Source organism: Lutra lutra, chromosome 1, assembly GCF_902655055.1.
Source record: "Lutra lutra chromosome 1, mLutLut1.2, whole genome shotgun sequence".
NCBI lineage: Eukaryota > Metazoa > Chordata > Mammalia > Carnivora > Mustelidae > Lutra > Lutra lutra.
Genome location: NC_062278.1, coordinates 28,797,516 through 28,815,281, shown reverse-complemented (window position 1 = coordinate 28,815,281; position 17,766 = coordinate 28,797,516). Strand labels below are relative to the sequence as shown.

General features: G+C 36.1%; 1 protein-coding gene and 1 non-coding gene across 10 annotated transcripts in view; both read right to left on the bottom strand.

The window, feature by feature from the left end:
- The window catches only part of NRIP1 (nuclear receptor interacting protein 1), a 100,757-nt gene that overhangs the window by 64,444 nt on the left and 18,547 nt on the right, over window positions 1–17,766 (bottom strand). For 6 of the 9 annotated variants that reach the window (XM_047721979.1, XM_047721953.1, XM_047721968.1 and 3 more), the window contains exon 2: window positions 16,267–16,348. The exons of 2 other annotated variants lie outside the window; for them this stretch is intronic. The gene's annotated coding sequence lies outside the window, so the exon portion shown is untranslated. Of the gene's footprint in view, window positions 1–5,007; window positions 5,118–16,266; window positions 16,349–17,766 lie in introns of all 9 variants that reach the window. One more of the 9 variants, XM_047721935.1, reaches the window with a different exon arrangement.
- Window positions 10,749–10,901, bottom strand: LOC125089983 (small nucleolar RNA SNORA62/SNORA6 family). The gene has a single exon (XR_007124121.1). It is a non-coding gene; the product is annotated as a small nucleolar RNA SNORA62/SNORA6 family (small nucleolar RNA).

Genomic DNA, 17,766 nt, shown 5'->3' with positions numbered 1-17,766 from the left:
AGCCTGTAGAAATTAACAAAACTGTGAACTTCCCTAGTTGTGTCATCCACCGTGATAGCCCTCTCAAAGACACACCTTCCCCTTCTCACTTGCTGGCAGAACACTCACTCTCTTCCTCTTAGGAGCTGAATCCTGATTAGGTCGAGCCACCATGACAAGTAATGTTTACTCTGCCAGTCAGGAGTTTAGGCATAGATATATGAGGCAATTATGGCCAATGGAGTTTATTAGAAAATGTTTTTCTCACTTAAAAAAAAAAAAAAAAAGTAGGATGGAAAAAATGTCTACCTTGTAACCAAAGATCGCCAGAACATTCAAGACAACAGAGTAGAAAAATGGAAAATAGCATGTGCGTTCCTGATAAAACTATTATGACAATTAATTAGCTACCTGTATTTTAAACTTCATGTTCGGTAGGATATTTATCCCTCATTGTTTAAGTTATTTTAGTCAGGTCTTTAATTACTTGTATTTTAATTAACACAGAAAAAAAGTTTTTAAATAGTCAGTTTCCTGCAATGTATTAATCAAACAAAATGAAGGTGGATGTCAGGTGTTTTTCCCCCTTTTTTATGCTGCATGCCTACAGAACATGTCATATGACAATAAAACAAGATCTCTCCTTATGAGTCATATTTTCTCACAGGAATTAATTTATAAACAGTGTGTTCTTAATTAAGAGTTGAAAAGAAACATATGACCAAAGCAAAGGCAATCTAAATATAGAACTTTGAAATAATTTAAATAGGGAATTGTGCTCTAAACTACTATCTGACTAACCAGGTTCTGCAGAACTATCAGTACTCATCCAAAGGAAGGAAGAAAGAGAAGGAGAAAGAGAGGAAGTTAGGTGGTAAGGAGGGACGTGGGAGGTCTCAAGGCCACACAAAATCAGGACATGATGAATTAAATATAAATAATTACACTTCCTTTGTATGTGTACACTGGATAGCAGCTGGGGGACCCTTTTATCTGTGAAGTAATTGTAGATTTACAGGGAAGGGGGATCTGGTGATTCAGTAATGGTTGAGTACAAGGGCTAATAGTCATCAGGGTTTGGTTTTTAACTCAAAGACAAACCATTAGTAACAAGCCAAAGTTTTATCTATCCAAAACTCTAACTCTTTCAAGTTCTCACTATAAGAACCTACCAAACTATAGTGTTTCCTCATTAAGGTCTTATAAACTTAGAAAATTCCTACAAATGTAAAATCCCTATGCCATTAAACACTTCCTTTTTAAACAAAAGGGGGACCAAACAGAAGATAAAAAAAAAAATTAACTTTCTATAGGATAAACTTAACTCTATACTTAATATAATGCCTACAATATATGGTAACTATTTTTTTCAAGATTTTATTTATTTATTTGACAGACAGAGATTTGACAGAGACACAAGTAGGCAGAGAGGCAGGCAGAAAGAGAGGGGGAAGCAGGCTCCCCACAGAGCAGAGAGCCTGATTCGGGGCTCGATCCCAGGACCCTGGGATCATGACCTGAGCTGAAGGCAGAAGCTTTAATCCACTGAGCCCCCCAGGTGCCCCTATGGTAACTATTTAATTGCCAATCTCTTATTAGCTGCCACTTGGAAAAATTACTGGATGGATTATGGCTCTGAAAAAAATCACTGAAGGATGGTGGGAAAAGTAGAGATTTCCTTTAAAATCTTCTCCGCAGATTCCACAACAGTAAAAAGGCAATAAAAATTATTCTATTGGTAATACTTCAAAAAGTATATATGAATCAATTTAGCCGAGGGCTTTAGTCCTGCGAGTACGTCTGATCAAGGTAAGGCTGACCATCTACTGACAACATTGCCTCCTCCTGCTTTCCCTGTTTCTCCTTTGGGTCACTCTGAGGCAATGATGCAGGAAGGAAAGCAGAAACACAAATAAAGACTGGATTAAAAGTACAGAGCCATAAAATTGTTAAAAAAAAAATGGATACTGTCTTAGTCTATTCAGGCTGTGATTGTAACAAGAGTACCATGGACTGGGTGGCTTATCAACAACAAAAGCGATTTCTCACAGTGGTGGCTGGTAAATCTAGGATCCTGGTACATGCAGATACAGTATCCAGGGAGAATCTACTTTCTGGTGCAGAGATGGCCATCTTTTCACTATACCAAAGATGGCAGAAAGAGAAAGGGCTCTCTCTCAGACCTTTTTTATATGGAAACTCATCCCACTGTGAGGGTTCCACCTTCATTATCTAATCACCTCCCAAGGTTCCACCTCCTAATGCCATCTTTTTTGGGGTTAGGATTTCAACATATGAATTTTGAGGGGAAAATAAACATTCTGACCATAGCAGATGATATATAAAAATGTGTTTTTCCAAATATAATTAAGTGCTATCTGGACAATAGGAGATTCAAAATATTTTAGTATTTTATCTTAAGTCAACTAGATAACATTATACAAATGGAAAAAAAGAAGTATCAATTCCAAAATTCCAACATTAACTATTACATCAAAAAATTTTAGTCTATACTTCTCACAAGTACTAAAGGCCATGTTTAAAGGGTATCTACGGACTACAATAACTAAAAACTTACTGTGCCAAGAACATAAGTGCTTTCTATGGTTTTAGTCTTTCAATTCTCAAAACCAACCCTACTGGAGTTATCCCCATTTTACAGATGAGAAAACTGAGCCTTAGGAGGTAAAATGATTAGTCCAAAAGTCAACAAAGCAGGTGTCAGAGTCAGGATTCAGACTTGTTCAAAACACGATACCAGTGTCTCAATCCTTGTTAAATTCAGTCTATTAGTTATAAACACTGTTTTGACTCTAACATGGTTTCCTAAAGATTTTAAAGAATCTTAAATATATTTCCATACTTTAATGACTCTCAACATGCAATGCAAATTTTTTAAGCAAGTTTTTAAATTCCAATATAGTTAACATAGTGTTATATTAGTTTCAGGTGTACAACATAGTCATTCAACGATTCTATACATCACTCAGTGCTCATCATGGTATGTGTACTTTTTTTTTAAGATTTTATTTATTTATTTGAGACAGTGGATGGGGGAAGGGCAGAGGGAGAGGCAGAGAATCTCAGTCAGAGACTCCACACTAAGCCAGAGTCCCACGAAGGGCTTGATCTCATGACTCTGAGATCATGACCGGAGCCGAAATCAAGAGTCAGACACTCGGGCAAACTAAAAGTGTACTTGTTAGAGATGCAAGGTGTTTTTTTTTTTTTTTTAAAGATTTTATTTATTTGATAGAGAGATGAGAGAGAGCATGAGAGGGGAGAAGGTCAGACGGAGAAGCAGACTCCCATGGAGCTGGGAGTCTGATGTGGGGCTCGATCCTGAGACTCCGGGATCATGACCTGAGCGGAAGGCAGTGGCTTAACCAAACGGAGTCGCTCAGGTGCCCCAGAAATCCAAGTTTTTAAAACTACTATTTGGAGAGTTAAATCCCAGCCATTATAAATAACTTTTATTAACTAGATGGCAAGCAGACGCCAGTTTTGGGTTTTTTTTTTAAACAATCATACCTAGTCATGTATTATCTCACTTAATCATATCTATAAAACAGATACTATTCAACTTTACAGATGAAGAAACTCAGGCTTCAGAGCCATGGAGTCACTTGCCCAAAGTCATAAACAGTTATGGGGTAGACCTGGGATTCAAATTCAGTCAGTGTGCTCCTATAACACATTGAACAAACCACGACTGAAGAAAGGCTCCACGGTGTCAGACCAATTGCCTTGGTCAACCCATCTGCTGATCATTTCATGAAAGACTAACAGTATGTTTTTAAATCACAGGTCAAATTTCCTCTGCCTGGAGCTGTACAAATATAATTACTAGTCCTTTCCTCTTTAAACAAAAATACATCTTTAAGATAGTCTGGCAATTTCTATAAACAAATTTACCAAATATATTGCTTTTGTTATTACCATGGCATAAGTACCCTGAATTTTCCTTATTGGAATAAAGTCTGTGAAGCCTTTTTGCAGGAAAATCTCTAGGACTTTCAAAGTATCAAAATGTTGAGGAAATGTTGATACATTAAAATAAATCTTGACCCAGTAAAAACTGGCACTAGGCCTTTTATTTTCTTGCAGTCAGCAAAACTACAAACCTATAAAAATTCAAATAGTAGTTAAGGGCATGCATTTTGAAGTGCTTGCATACGTGGTGAGTCACTTACAAACTAATACTTTATACTGAAAACTTTTTTAACCTGGATATGTAGGCAGAAATCACTTTACAAACCTCTAAGTACTATACAATGAAAGGAAAAGCAAGTTCATTTGGGGTTTTATCCATTGTTTTCTCTGACAACTGTCTTCCTTAGCGGGAGAAAAGAGTATTATTACTTATGGGCCCCTCTCTACCTTGCTTTATAGTTCACACACATTGGGAGCTGCTGTTTATAACCCTGTATTTATCTAGATCTTTGGAAAAATCAATGAAGGCCAATTTAATCACCCAACAAAAATAAGCAAGTGTGTATGAGGAGAGCACAGTTGAAGGAAGCAGAGAGAAGTGGGTCAGTAGGGGCAGATGGTAACGGGTTCAAACTTGAAAGGAGTTCAAAAGCGTGGAGCAGGGTTTGTGAAAACTCCTCAAGTGGAATAGAAGCAAAAAAAAGAATGCATAATGTGGAAGAGAGGTCCTAATTTAGAAGGGTGCGCTATTGAGTAAAACAGTAGTCATCCAAAAACCTATTTTAATTCTTTTGGAATATACAGAATTAACATTATTGTCAATAAAACATTATCTTTCAAGAACATTTCATTGGATGACAACAAACTTACTTTCTCCTTTACTTTTTGCATAATATTCCTCTGATGTAGGTTATGTCCTTATTTTACAGATAGGGAAACTTGAGGCTCTAGTTAAACGGTCTCTTTGGTGAGCTACAGCTCAAACATCAAACTTACGACTCTAAGACCAGCATTTTTCATGTCACTGTATTAAACTGTGGCCATGACAGGACTACTCTTGGGATCTGCACAAGGAGTAAAAGAAATGCAACTGACGTTTGAACAACACGAGTTTGAACTGTGTAGCTCCACTATCTTTCAGTAAATATACTGGAAAATTTTTTGGAGATCTGCAACAATTTGAAAAAACAGAAGAACCATGTAGCCTAGAAATACAAGAAAATTAAGAATAAGACTACAGTATGTAACACACATAGCTGTTCACGGTTATCAGGAAGGCTTCCAGTAAACAGTAGGCTATTAGCAGTTAAGTTTTGGGGACTCAAAATTACACACAGATTTTTGATTCTGCAGGGACTGGTACCCTTAACCTCCATGTTCAAAGATCAACTGTCTATCCTTTGGTGTATGTATATATATATACATGTGTGTATATATATATACATATATATATACACAAAGAAACAGCTACTTCTGCCTTCTCTCAAGTTACATTAGGACTTAAAACCTAAGAAAATAGCATTCTGTGGTCACCAGACTAGGTTTAAATTATATGCAACTTTTCAACAAAAACTGTTCACCCTTAATAGAAACCCATGGAAGTACTTAAATAAAATGAAAGTGTTATGTATCTTTCTTATTTATTGAAATTATTGTGAAATAGCAAATTAGCATGGATTCAGTATTAATACAAACTCTGTGCACATATTTTTAATACACTTGTCAAAGTAACATTTAACATTCACTGTCCAGAATTCACAGCCATTCACCGTCAGGCTTTATCCATTTCTATTAGGATAAACACTTAGACTTTTCCTTCAAAATTGTTGTCTGTAATATAAAAACAAAACAAAACAAACAAAACAAAAAAACCACTGAAGGCTCAAATATTTAGCCACCATTAAAAAAATAAAAGGTTATTTCCTATTATGACCTAGATAATAAGGGCTTTGTATACTAACCACCTAAAATATACCTGGATGGCCTGTAAGGTTAACTTCTCAAACCTATTTAATTGCCAAAAGAATAGCATCCAAATTGCACATCACATTTTACCACGAGTAAGGTAGATTTAGAAACCATCATCCCTCCTCCTTACAAACTCAGTCTTTGTTACCAATCTGTGTCACCAGCATCTCAGCATTTAAACACACGAGACCATACGGGCCCCTATTTTCAGGGTCTACGGTGGTGACTGTATTCATGGTTCAAGATGCTGGTTCTATAAAACCGTTTCCTCCCTGGAACCTCAACCTATCTCTTTCTTTGAACTAATTCCACAGCTATAACCCAGATATACATGATATCCAGATTTTTTTGGCGGGGGCGGGGGGGGGGGAGAAAAAAAGAAATCCCTGAAAAATCAGAAACTTACTCCATTCCTAGATGCTGTTCTGAGCACCAGAACTATATCCCCATTAAAAAAAAAAAAAAAAAAAAAATTCATCATTCTGATTTCAGTCCCATTTAGAACGTCTACTAGCCTGGTAAGCTATTTAATTTTAAATACTCCTAGGAAATAGAATTGACAGGGATGGGGTCACCTTCGAGAAACTTATGGAAATCTGTGAGATGATGCCCTTCAAAAAATTTTTTTACTCCATGTAATTCAATATGATGACTTAAAGATCAATTCTGGGAAGTTGTTAACAAAACTTTCAAATTCATTCATCTCTCAAATTGTTGCATTCACCACACAGGTAATTTATTACTTTCCCAAAGGCATCTCTATTTTCTTTCTTGTTTCAGATGAATGGTAAAGAGACTTATTACAGTAAACATTCAGCTAACATATCAAATCAATCTTGTCATTAGTCAGGTAAGGAACATTAAAACAACATTCTATGTATTTTACATGAAGACAAAAAAACTTAAAGTCCACAAAACACAGTTTGAGAACTATCACAAATGCTTAGATCATACTTTGGAACCTACAAATCTCTAACCACATGTAAAATCTTCACACGAACCACATGTAAAATTGTTGCACCTTAAGCTTAAATAACTTGTGCAGCGCCTTACATGATGAATTTGTATCCTTTTCTTAATTGTATCTAAGCTCGAGGATATACCCTGGAGCTGCTGTCTCACCAACCTTTATCACCCCCATACACACCGGGCTTGAAGCTGGGTGCTTTATGAATCACAGATTTATAAAAGATTTGATCCCTTCCCTTCAGAAGTTTACAATCTTGCAGAAGAGATGAATAAATAAATGCAGTGTGAAAGGTACTCATCAACTACTAAGGGAGAACAGAAGAGGGCACTTCAGGGGATTATTCAACTCACAGGACAGGTAGCGTTTTTTGGTAAAAGAAAATGAGCAGGGATCACAAGACAACGCAGAAGACATGTGTGGTTAACATCTCTGAGGCGCAGGCAAATGGAATACGATGTTGGGATAAGAAGTAGGAGCTAGATTAAAAATAGAACTTGGCCTTTATCTTGCTTGGCAAAGGCCTTTGTTCTGAGTTATTAATACTTTCTTCTGAGAGGTTACTGTCCTACAGTATGTAGAAGGGGTTGAATAATAAAAAGAAAAAGGCAAAAAGACCAGTTAGAAAGCGACAGCACTAACTGTCTAGCAAGCAGGAAGTACGAATGCTTGAATTGGAGAATGGCAGTGAAGGAGAAAGAAATAAACCAAAACTTATAATTCTTCCTGTCTCATAAAAATGTCTATTGAAATGGTCAGATACATCATGGGTTGATAAATAAAGGCGTAAATAAAACCTAACACTTGTAAACAACTTGCAAGAGAAACTGCTTAAATTATCACATAAAGTTACCTATTCTACTTTGGAAAAAAAAAAAACTTCTTTTAATTTTAAAATTTTTTAAATATTTTTTACATCTTTTACAGCTTTATTGAGATATAATCACTACCATACCATTCACCATTCTGGAAAAACCACTTAGAACAACTCCTTTCAATGTATTCTAAGGTAGGATACACCATTTGTTAATGTAAGTCTTTGATTACATTTTTGTACTATTTTAAAGATATTTATTGTAGGTGACCTAAATATAAAACTTTAAAAACTACAATTAGAAAACGTCTACTAAAAAAAAAAAAAAAAAAAAAAAAAAAAAAAAAAAAAGAAAAGAATACATCTACTAAGTTGAAAAGTAATCTATACTTTGCTACATATAAATTATTTCTTAAAAACTATCAAAGTCTGTTTGATTCATACTAATTTTAAGATGCCAAAATACAATGTGTGTCTCTATATTTCACAAGAAGAAGTATCTTATAAATATATTTCTCTAACTGATTACCAACATTATTTTTATGACCCAAATGGAAAAAATACACATATAAATACCCAACAAGATAAATTACTTGGCCATAATAATTTACATGTACCTTTCAGAGGTATAATACATGTATCAGTTTGATGAATAAACTATTTTTGACGAAATTCAAATTATCAAAATGTATTATTATATATACAACTGAAGATCTTTGTTTTTTTCTTGCTTTAAATATTCCCTGCCCCCCAGAAAATTCCTAAAGGCAAATTTCCAGGAGTGGGAAAAAAGTGTAGTTTGTCCACGCATTCAAGAAATACTTAGTCAATAAGTATTTATGAGCTCCTTCTAAATTCCTGTCATCAAGCAACAACAATTTTTAAAAGTATAACTGATATACAAAATGCTATATAACTTGATGAATTTGGAAGTAAGCACACACTCATGAAATCACCGCCACAGGCAATGCCATAATATATCCAACACCTTCAGAAGTTTCTTTCCGCCCTCTTTATTTTTTGTGTGATTAGAACACTTAACATAAGACCTACCTCTTAGCAAATTTTTATGTAGTAAAATACAGTATTGCTAACTACAGGTGCTATGCTATACAGTAGATCCCTAGGACTTATTCCTCTTGTGTAATTTAAGGTTTACACCCTTTAACCAAAACCTCAGTTTCCTCTTCTCCCAATTCCTGGTAACCCCCACTCTATTCTCTGCTTCTGTGAGTCTGACTTTTTGGAGTCCTCACCGAAGCGAGATCGTGTAGTATTTGTGCTTCCGTGCTAGTTTATTTTACTTAAGGTAATGTCCTTTAGGTTCATCCATGTTGTCACAAATGACAGGATTTCCTTCTTTTTAAGGAATGGAAATACTGCATTTTCTTGATGCATTCACATGCTGATGGACCTCTGGGTTGCTTTCAGGTCATGGGTTACTGTGAATACTGCTGCAATGTACACAGGAGTGCAGACAGCTCTTCAAAATCCTGATTTCAATTTCTTTGGATATATACCCAGGAGTAGGACTCTGGATCAGATAGTAGTTCTTTATTTTTTGAGGAAGCTCCACACTGCTCTATAGTAGCTGTACAACCGAAACCCGGCATTATTCTTGCTTCCTTCATATATATTAGTGATGAACACAACATAAAAAGATTCCTGCCCTCGGGGAGCTTTCACTTTAGAAAAGGAAATAATCAATAAACCAATATTTTAAAAAATGTTATGTCATGGTAATTTAAGGTGGTAAGTGCTGTGGAAAAAGAAAAGTGGAGAAGGAAAGAGGGAAGGCCTCCACTCAGGGCGGAGTGGTCGCCAGGTAAGGCCTCATTAAGAAGATGTGATGGCCTGGTCAGCAAAGACAGGAACTTTAAAATTTACTACAACCAAGATGAGGGCTTTTCAACAGAGGGATGATTTTTCATCTTTAAAAAGCAGCCAATACCATGTACTGTTAGAATTGGATGTCAAAAAAGTAAAGTTGATTTCTTTTAAAAAGGAAGAGGTTAAGTACTATTTAAAAAAAAAAAAAAAAAAGTTAGTGAGTAGAACTGTAAACCAGCTACCTCGGATCTAGAATCCAAAATAACAGCTAAACATATACAATTACGGCCAGTATTGCTCAAGGAGCCCTATCCCTCACAACAACTCCACATGTGATCATATTCAAAGGTCAATAGAACCTTATCCACATTTGAACACTAAAAAAGCTTAAAGCAAGGCAATTTGGTAGTAAAATTCGACCTAAGTTCATATGAGGTAGCATATGTCTTGATTTATCCTACTTGGCAAATATATGCATGAAGAAACATTAATTAACCCTCATAATGTAGTTACCTTTAAATATCCTAACTGATGAAAGTCACAGGTACAACCGATATGTATACATATAACCTCTTTTTAACTGCCCTATTTTATGTGGGAGATAGTGGAATTACATCGCTCATTTTATCACATTCAAATTGAACCAGCCATGCTTTAAAAAGGAAAAAAGAAACATACAATAAGATTAAAATTCTATCCATCCTATAACCTAGAGTAAGATGGAAGCTATTACTCATCTGCTGTTACAGATTTCGATTCTGCGGTTTAAGATATGTATTTTTCATACATGTTCCCTAAACACGGGGCAAAATTGCTTTATCTGATGTTCAACCAAAGAAAATGTTAATTATTTCAACAGTGAAGGAAAAACAGGCAGTTTGAGACCCACTCAATGATGGTATATTAGCTTCTGACAGCATGAGCAGGAAGGTCAGAAAGAGAGAGAATCTGAGGCAGATTACTCACTGGATGTGGAGCCCGACGGGGGGGCTCAATCTCAGGAGCCTGAAATCACGAGCTGAGCCCAAACCCAGAGTGGGCCGCTAAAGCGACTGTGCCACCTAGGGCCCCTAAAGGATAACCAGATATGAATTTGACTAAAGCCTTGTCTTTTAAAAAACCCAAGATGTAATTCTATAGCTGTGCAGTCCAATATGATAGCCACTAGATACATGTGGCTATGAAGCACTTGAAAAGGGACTGGTTTGCCTTTTAAAATTTTTTCAATTTATTTTATATATACTTACACACACGCACACTTGCAGCAAGAAGTACTATAACACTCACTGACTGGGCCAAACAGAGCCCCTTGTGAGCAAAAGACTTGCCCCTCCTCGTGTAGCACTACCCACACTTGCGAGTTCACTGGCCAGGCAGTGGCCTCAACTCCAAGCTCTAACAATGTAGAGGAAAGATGACTAGTTTTAACTGAGAAGTGACATAAGTAAAAATATACACTGAATTTCAAAAGCCTACTATAAGAAAATAATGTAAGATATCTCATAATTTTATATTATTATGCAATGAAATATATTTTGCTGATACTGGGTTAAATAAATATTTTATTAAATGATCAGTTTCTTTTTCCTTTCTTAATGTGCCTGCTGGGCAATTTAAAATCACATGTGCAGCTTACATTATACTTTTTTGAATGAACATCACTGCTCTCAACTGAGAAAAAGACCTGACAAAAAATTTCTCAGTACTTATGTTCTAGAATGAATAATTTCACTTTAGATCACCAAAAAGATTAACAAAACACAGATAAAAGTAGAAAGAAATATCCATCACAAATTCTAAGGTAAGTTTTTTGTGACTTTAGAGTGTATTATTTCAGATATTCAAGAGGTATCCCAAAATTCAAGAATAAGATCAAAGCTTCATGTATAAAATGTCTGATTTAATTAAAATTTCAGTATTTCCACAGTAGTAAATATATATGGGAGGGTTTTACATCCTATTTTCCTTCAGTAGGGTTAGGAGAGATCTAAGTTTGTATAGATCAAATACATGCTGTAATGGCATCAGAAAACAGGCAACTTATTTTTAATAGATGGGAAAATTTCATTCCTCCTAAAAAAAAAAAAAACAACTTTAGAGTTTACACAAAATTGTAGAAAAATAAAATCTGTATCACAGTATAATCTATCATTACAAAAAGATACACTGATTGACATTTCCCAAATATCCCAAAATATCCCAAAGAGCACTCTAAGTATGCATTCTACTGAAGTCAGACATACACATGCTCCACAATTCAGCAGTTGGCTCCTGTGCATACACTCATCAGAAAGGAATGCTTATTCCTACCAAATGATCTAAAAAAAAATTCATGGCAGCCTTACTTGTAGCCCCAAAGTGGAAAGCTATTCAATGTCCATCTATAGTAGAAAGGATAAACAGTGGTGTGATCACACAACAGAATACAGACAACTGGGGGAACACAGGACACATACACGATGATGCTCAGAGACAAGATGCTGATGAAAAGCTCTGACACGAGAGTTCGTATTACGTGATTGCAGCCATAAGAAGGTCAAAACAGGCAAAATGAACACATAGCAAAAATGCCATAGCTTTGTTTCTGTTGAGTAGAGGTAGTACTGACTAGCAAAGACAGCCTTCTGAAGTAGGGTGTTAGTTATGCAGGGTATGATTATGTGTAACAAGAAAAAAAAAATCACTGAACTAGCAAGTAAGAGTGTCTATTTGACTACATGAAGCTATACCTTGGTAAAAGTTGTTTTTTTTTTAAGTAACTTTTTTTTTTAAGGGGTCTTAAGTATCATTAGTTTCAAAAGAATTACTTAAAACCAATTCCTATTTTGAATTTACATTCTTATTCTGAATTTACTTAATTCTACAACTAAACTGAATTTATTTGCATTTTTAATAAAATATCGTAACCAGTTCAACTTTATTCAAACATCCTCTTAATTTTGAGATTACATGATAAACTTTCATAAATGGATAATTCATGACTTTAAAAGTGTAACAAGCCTCTGTATAACTAATGAACTATTTGAATGTCTGTTTTCAATATTTAATTGTAATAGTTCATTCTTATCTTCAATTTAAAAAGATACTTTCCATGGATGAGAAGAACAATATTGTTAAAAGATTTAAATTACCCCAAGCAATCTATACCATTAATGCAATCCCTATCAAAATACTAACAGTGTTTTCACAGAACTCGAAAAAAAAATCCTAAATTTTTTTTTAAAGATTTTATTTATTTATTTGAGAGAGGGAGATAGAGCAGAAGCCTGGGGATTGGCAGTGGGAGAAGCAGGCTCCCCGCTGATCAGGGAGTCCAACGTGGTGCTCGATCCCAGGGACCCTGAGATCATAACCTGAGCCAAAAACAGATACTTAACCAACTGAGCCACCTGGTACCACCCCCCCCAAAATACTAAAATTTGTACAAAGACCCCAGACAGCCAAAGCAATTTGCAAAAGAAAAGTACAGCTGAAGGTATTATAATCCACACTTCAAGTTACAGTACAAAGGTGTAGTCATCAAAACAGTCTGGTATTAACACAAAACAGACACACAGATCAATGGCACAGAATAGAGAGCCCAGATATAAACCCACAGTTATATGGTCAATTAATCCTTGACAAAGGAGGCAAGAATATGTAACGGGAAAAAGACAGTCTCTTCAACAAATGGTGCTGGGAAAACTGGACAGCTACATGCGAAACAATGAAACTGGAACACTTTCTTACACCACACACAAGAATACACTCAAATGGATTAAAGACCTAAATGTGAGACCTGAAAACCATAGAAGTCCTAGAAGACAACAAGGCAATAGGTCTGTGACATCGGCCATAGCAATATGTTTCTAGATAGGTCTCCTTCGCAAGAGAAACAGAAGCAAAATAAACTACTGGGACATCAAATGAAAAAGCTTCTGCAACAGTGAAGGCAACAATCAACAAAACTAAAAGGCAACCTAGTGAATGGGAGAAGATACTTGCAAAGACATATCCAATACAGGGTTAGCATCCAAACATATAAAGTAAGTATACAACTCAACACCCAAAAAACAATAATCTGATTAAAAATGGGCATTTTTAAGACATTTCCCTAAAGAAGACATCCTGATAGCCAACACACATGAAAAAATGTTCAGGGCGCCTGGGTGGCTCAGTGGGTTAAGCCGCTGCCTTCGGCTCAGGTCATGATCTCAGGGTCCTGGGATCGAGTCCCGCATCGGTTCTCTGCTCAGCAGGGAGCCTGCTTCCCTTCCTCTCTCTCTGGCTGCCTCTCTGCCTACTTGTGATCTCTGTCTGTCAAATAAATAAATAAAATCTTAAAAAAAAAGAATTAAAAAAAAAGAAAAAGAAAAGATGTTCAACATCATTCATCATCAGGATATGCTAAATCCAAGCTGCAATGTCTGACAGGACGCCTGTCAGAATGGCTGAAAACAAAAACATGAGAAACTCTAAGTGTTGGAGAGGATGTAGAGAAAAAGGAACTCTCTTTCACTGTTGGTGAGTGCAAATGGTATTCACTGAATGCAAATGGTACGGCCACTGTGGAAAACAGTGTGGTGGTTCCTCAAAAAGTTGAAAATAGAACTGCCATATATATACACAGGAACATATGTCTGTACATATATATAAAATAATATATACTGGAATATTATTCAGGTATAAAAAAGAATGAAATCTTGCTACTTGCTATGGCATGGATGAGCTAGAGAGTATAATGTTAACTGAAATAACTCAGTCAGAGAAAGACAAATACCATATGATTTCACTCATATGTGGAATTTAAGAACACAACAAACAAGTAAGGAAAAAAGAGAGAGAGAGAAAGAGGGAGAGGGACAAGCCAAAAACAGACTCTTAACTATAGAAAACAAATTGATGGTTACCAGAAGAGAGGTGGGTGGGGGGATGGGCGAAATAGGTGATGGGGATTAGGGAGTGCACCTGTGTTAAACATGGCGTGATGTATGGAATTGCTGAATAACTGCATTGTATATGTGAAATTACTATAACACTATGTGTTAATTATACCAGAATTATAATAAAATTAAATTTAAAATAATAAATACCAGTAACCCCTCCCGCCCAAATAAAAAGGTAACTAGATTTCACAAAATCCAGAGTTTCTGATCATATCATTTCTTTCACTGGTAATAGTCAAAATTAAAGTTAACATTTGGGGTTCACTTACAATTTCTTTTATAGTCCTAATGTGCTTATTTAAATTTCTTACTCACTTTTACCCTCCCTCTCATAACTGACAAGAGGAAGGAGAAAATACCACTTTGCCAATGGTGAAGAATTTTAAACACAGAAAGTTACTACTTTAAGTGTTCAATATACTGTGCTATGGAAACATAAAGACTGTAAATGTAACCAATCCTAGGAATTCATATGGTTTGACAAGTGATTAAGAAAATCTGTAACACTGATTTCTGTGTTATCTCATGTGAATATAAATAATAAATATCCAATTAATAAAGAAAATATGTATTCAAGAAGTTGACTTATTCACTACACCTTCAAGAAATACATTATTAAATATTTCTATTCCAAGCAAGAGAGCAGGCAAGTTTGGGAAAACACAAACTTAGGGGAGGTTTAAAGGTGGATATTAAGAAGGAAACTTTGGATAAGGCTGAAGGGAACTGTTTTCACCACTGACTTTAGTCTAATTTGGTGAATCACATGGGGTCTTGGGGTCACAAAAGACAAAAACATAAAACAGGTAAGTCCTTCCTTCCTAGTAATGCATTACATGTCTGAGACTCAGGCTTTGCAAGCAGACGAATTATTATGCAACACTGATCTAACCACGTGATAACGCAGATAGGGAACTTAGCAGATGGACAGAGGCAGAGTCAGGTGTCCAGGGATCCTGATGAAAGACTGGCAGAAATGTAGACAGCAACTGATCCCTATACTACAAAGTGGAGTTGTCAAAGGCAGGAAGAACTTTAGCCCTGCCTGATTAATTTAATGTATATTCCATACTGTCTTAGATAAATAAGTGCCTTCAATATCTCATTTTCAAATGAAAACATTCTTTAAAATAGTCCTATATGAAAAAAGGTAAATGTAAATACTTCAGGTGCTTAAAATAGGCAACACTGTTTCTATCTAAGCCAGATTTATTTATTATTTATTTTTGGAAGATTTTATTTATTTGTCAGAGAGAGAAAGAAAGAAAGAAAGAGCGAGAACAAGCAGGGGGAATAGCAGGCAGAGGGAGAAGGAGGCTCCCCACTGAGCAGGGAGCCTGACGTGGGACTCAATCCCAGGACCCTGGTATCATGACCTGAGCTGAAGGCAGATGCTAACCGACTAAGCCACCCAGGCATCCCACTAAAACAGATTTTTAAACAAGATATATTTATTTATTTATTTTAGAGAGAGAAAAAGAGAGAGTAAGGGCGGGTAGAGGGAGAGAATCTCAAGCAGATTCCCTGCTGAGTGAGGAGCCCCACGAGGGGCTTGATCTCCTGACCCTAAGATCACGACCTCAGTGGAAATCAAGAGCAGGATGCTTAACGAACTGCGCTAACCAGTCACCCCCCACTAAAGCAGCTTTCTTTTACTGACTTACACAAAATTCAGAATTACCAACACTGAAATATATCCCTCTCCCCTGTTACAAACATCAAACAACTAGTTAATCAATATCTGAAACTTAAAGAAAAAGAACAAAATGCAACATAATATTCTTTCTATAATTGGAAAGGCTTAACTATATATTTTTTTAAAAAATGGAGCAACAGACAAAATACAATACCTTCCAGATGTGTGTCTCCTGACTGTTAAAAAATGGGTCCTGAGAACAGAGGTCTGAAATAGCTCACAGTCCAGAAACCTCCCTGAAAATTAAGAAAAATAAATATTACTTGAAGTACCTCTTATTTCAAAGAATTTCAATGGTATGTTTTACAATGGAATCTTAATCATTGACTAAAATAAATTATCTCAAAAAATAGCAAAAAAGATGTAAGATAAAAAATATTCTTCATTATACATGCTTTCCTTGGGCATAGCTGTTGACCGTATCTGATGAACAATCTGCTTACAAAATTATTTACCAAAATACACTGTCTTTATACTACATAAACACCATTACCTATTCTCAAGGTGAGAAGTTAAAGGTGATGAAGAGGAATTCTGAGAGAAAAGCTACTAGGAGTATTCTGTAGTCAATACTGAGTTGAAACACCTCTTTTTTTCCTCTCTCTTTCTCTCTAGACCACTAGGAACAAAAAACGCTGAGCTGAGATTTCGAAGCCTTCTAGATACAGAATGACATCAACGTGTGAGCAAGTTTATACCCTCAGAATAGAAGAGCGGGTGAAGACTTTCTGACCATCAAGAGACACAGCCTGTACTTAATACTGCGGTGGCCGAGGGGACTTTATATTGATCAACAGGCTAATGGACAGTGAAGTTAGTTGGTCCTAAGGAAGGCGTGACGCAGACACCCTGATCCCACTACGGCAACTTCAACTTCCGAAAATACAGTAGCTACTTTTCATCATTACTTCATTTTACCAGTGTCTGTAGTTACCCTAAAACCACATAGAGGTATCAAATTTCTTTGAGTAATGCTTGCTCAACACCCTACCCAAGCAGGCTCTTGACCATTATGCTTCCAGATCACTTTCTGGCATCGGGCTTCTTCTTACTCTCACTGTGACTGTGAACCCCTCATTCATCTTTGAGTCCTCCGACACCTAATATGGTGCGAGGCCCATAGCTGACCGGCTCACCAATCAGTGGATCTTCGAGACTTCTTCAATAATATACCATGCTGAAGTAAAATAATACCGTGAAAGAAAGAGGGTAATTATATGGGCCAACTACAATGAGGAATACTTGTCTTTTAATTACTTACACACACACACACACACACACACATACACACACACAATCCTTCATCAGCAAAACTCTTCTAGTATCTATATTAATGCTCTCCCATCCCTTACAGACAATCAGCCTGGTAGGGTGGCAGATCTCCTTTCTGAACTAGGACTCCAATCCTGCTGTCCGAGGTCCTGTACCAACTGGCCTGATAATTGCACATGAACACAATTCTCTACGCACATACATCAGCTGCTCCTAAGCAACCCTCCATCAGCAGCAGGAAATGTCACCTACATGTATGAGTCAAAGATACCCAGAATCATAACTAAGGGCAGAATGTTCCCAAAATTTTAGAAGTAGACAGACGGCATCATCTTAAAATAGAATTATAACTATTAGAGACAGATAACAAACAAACAAAAAC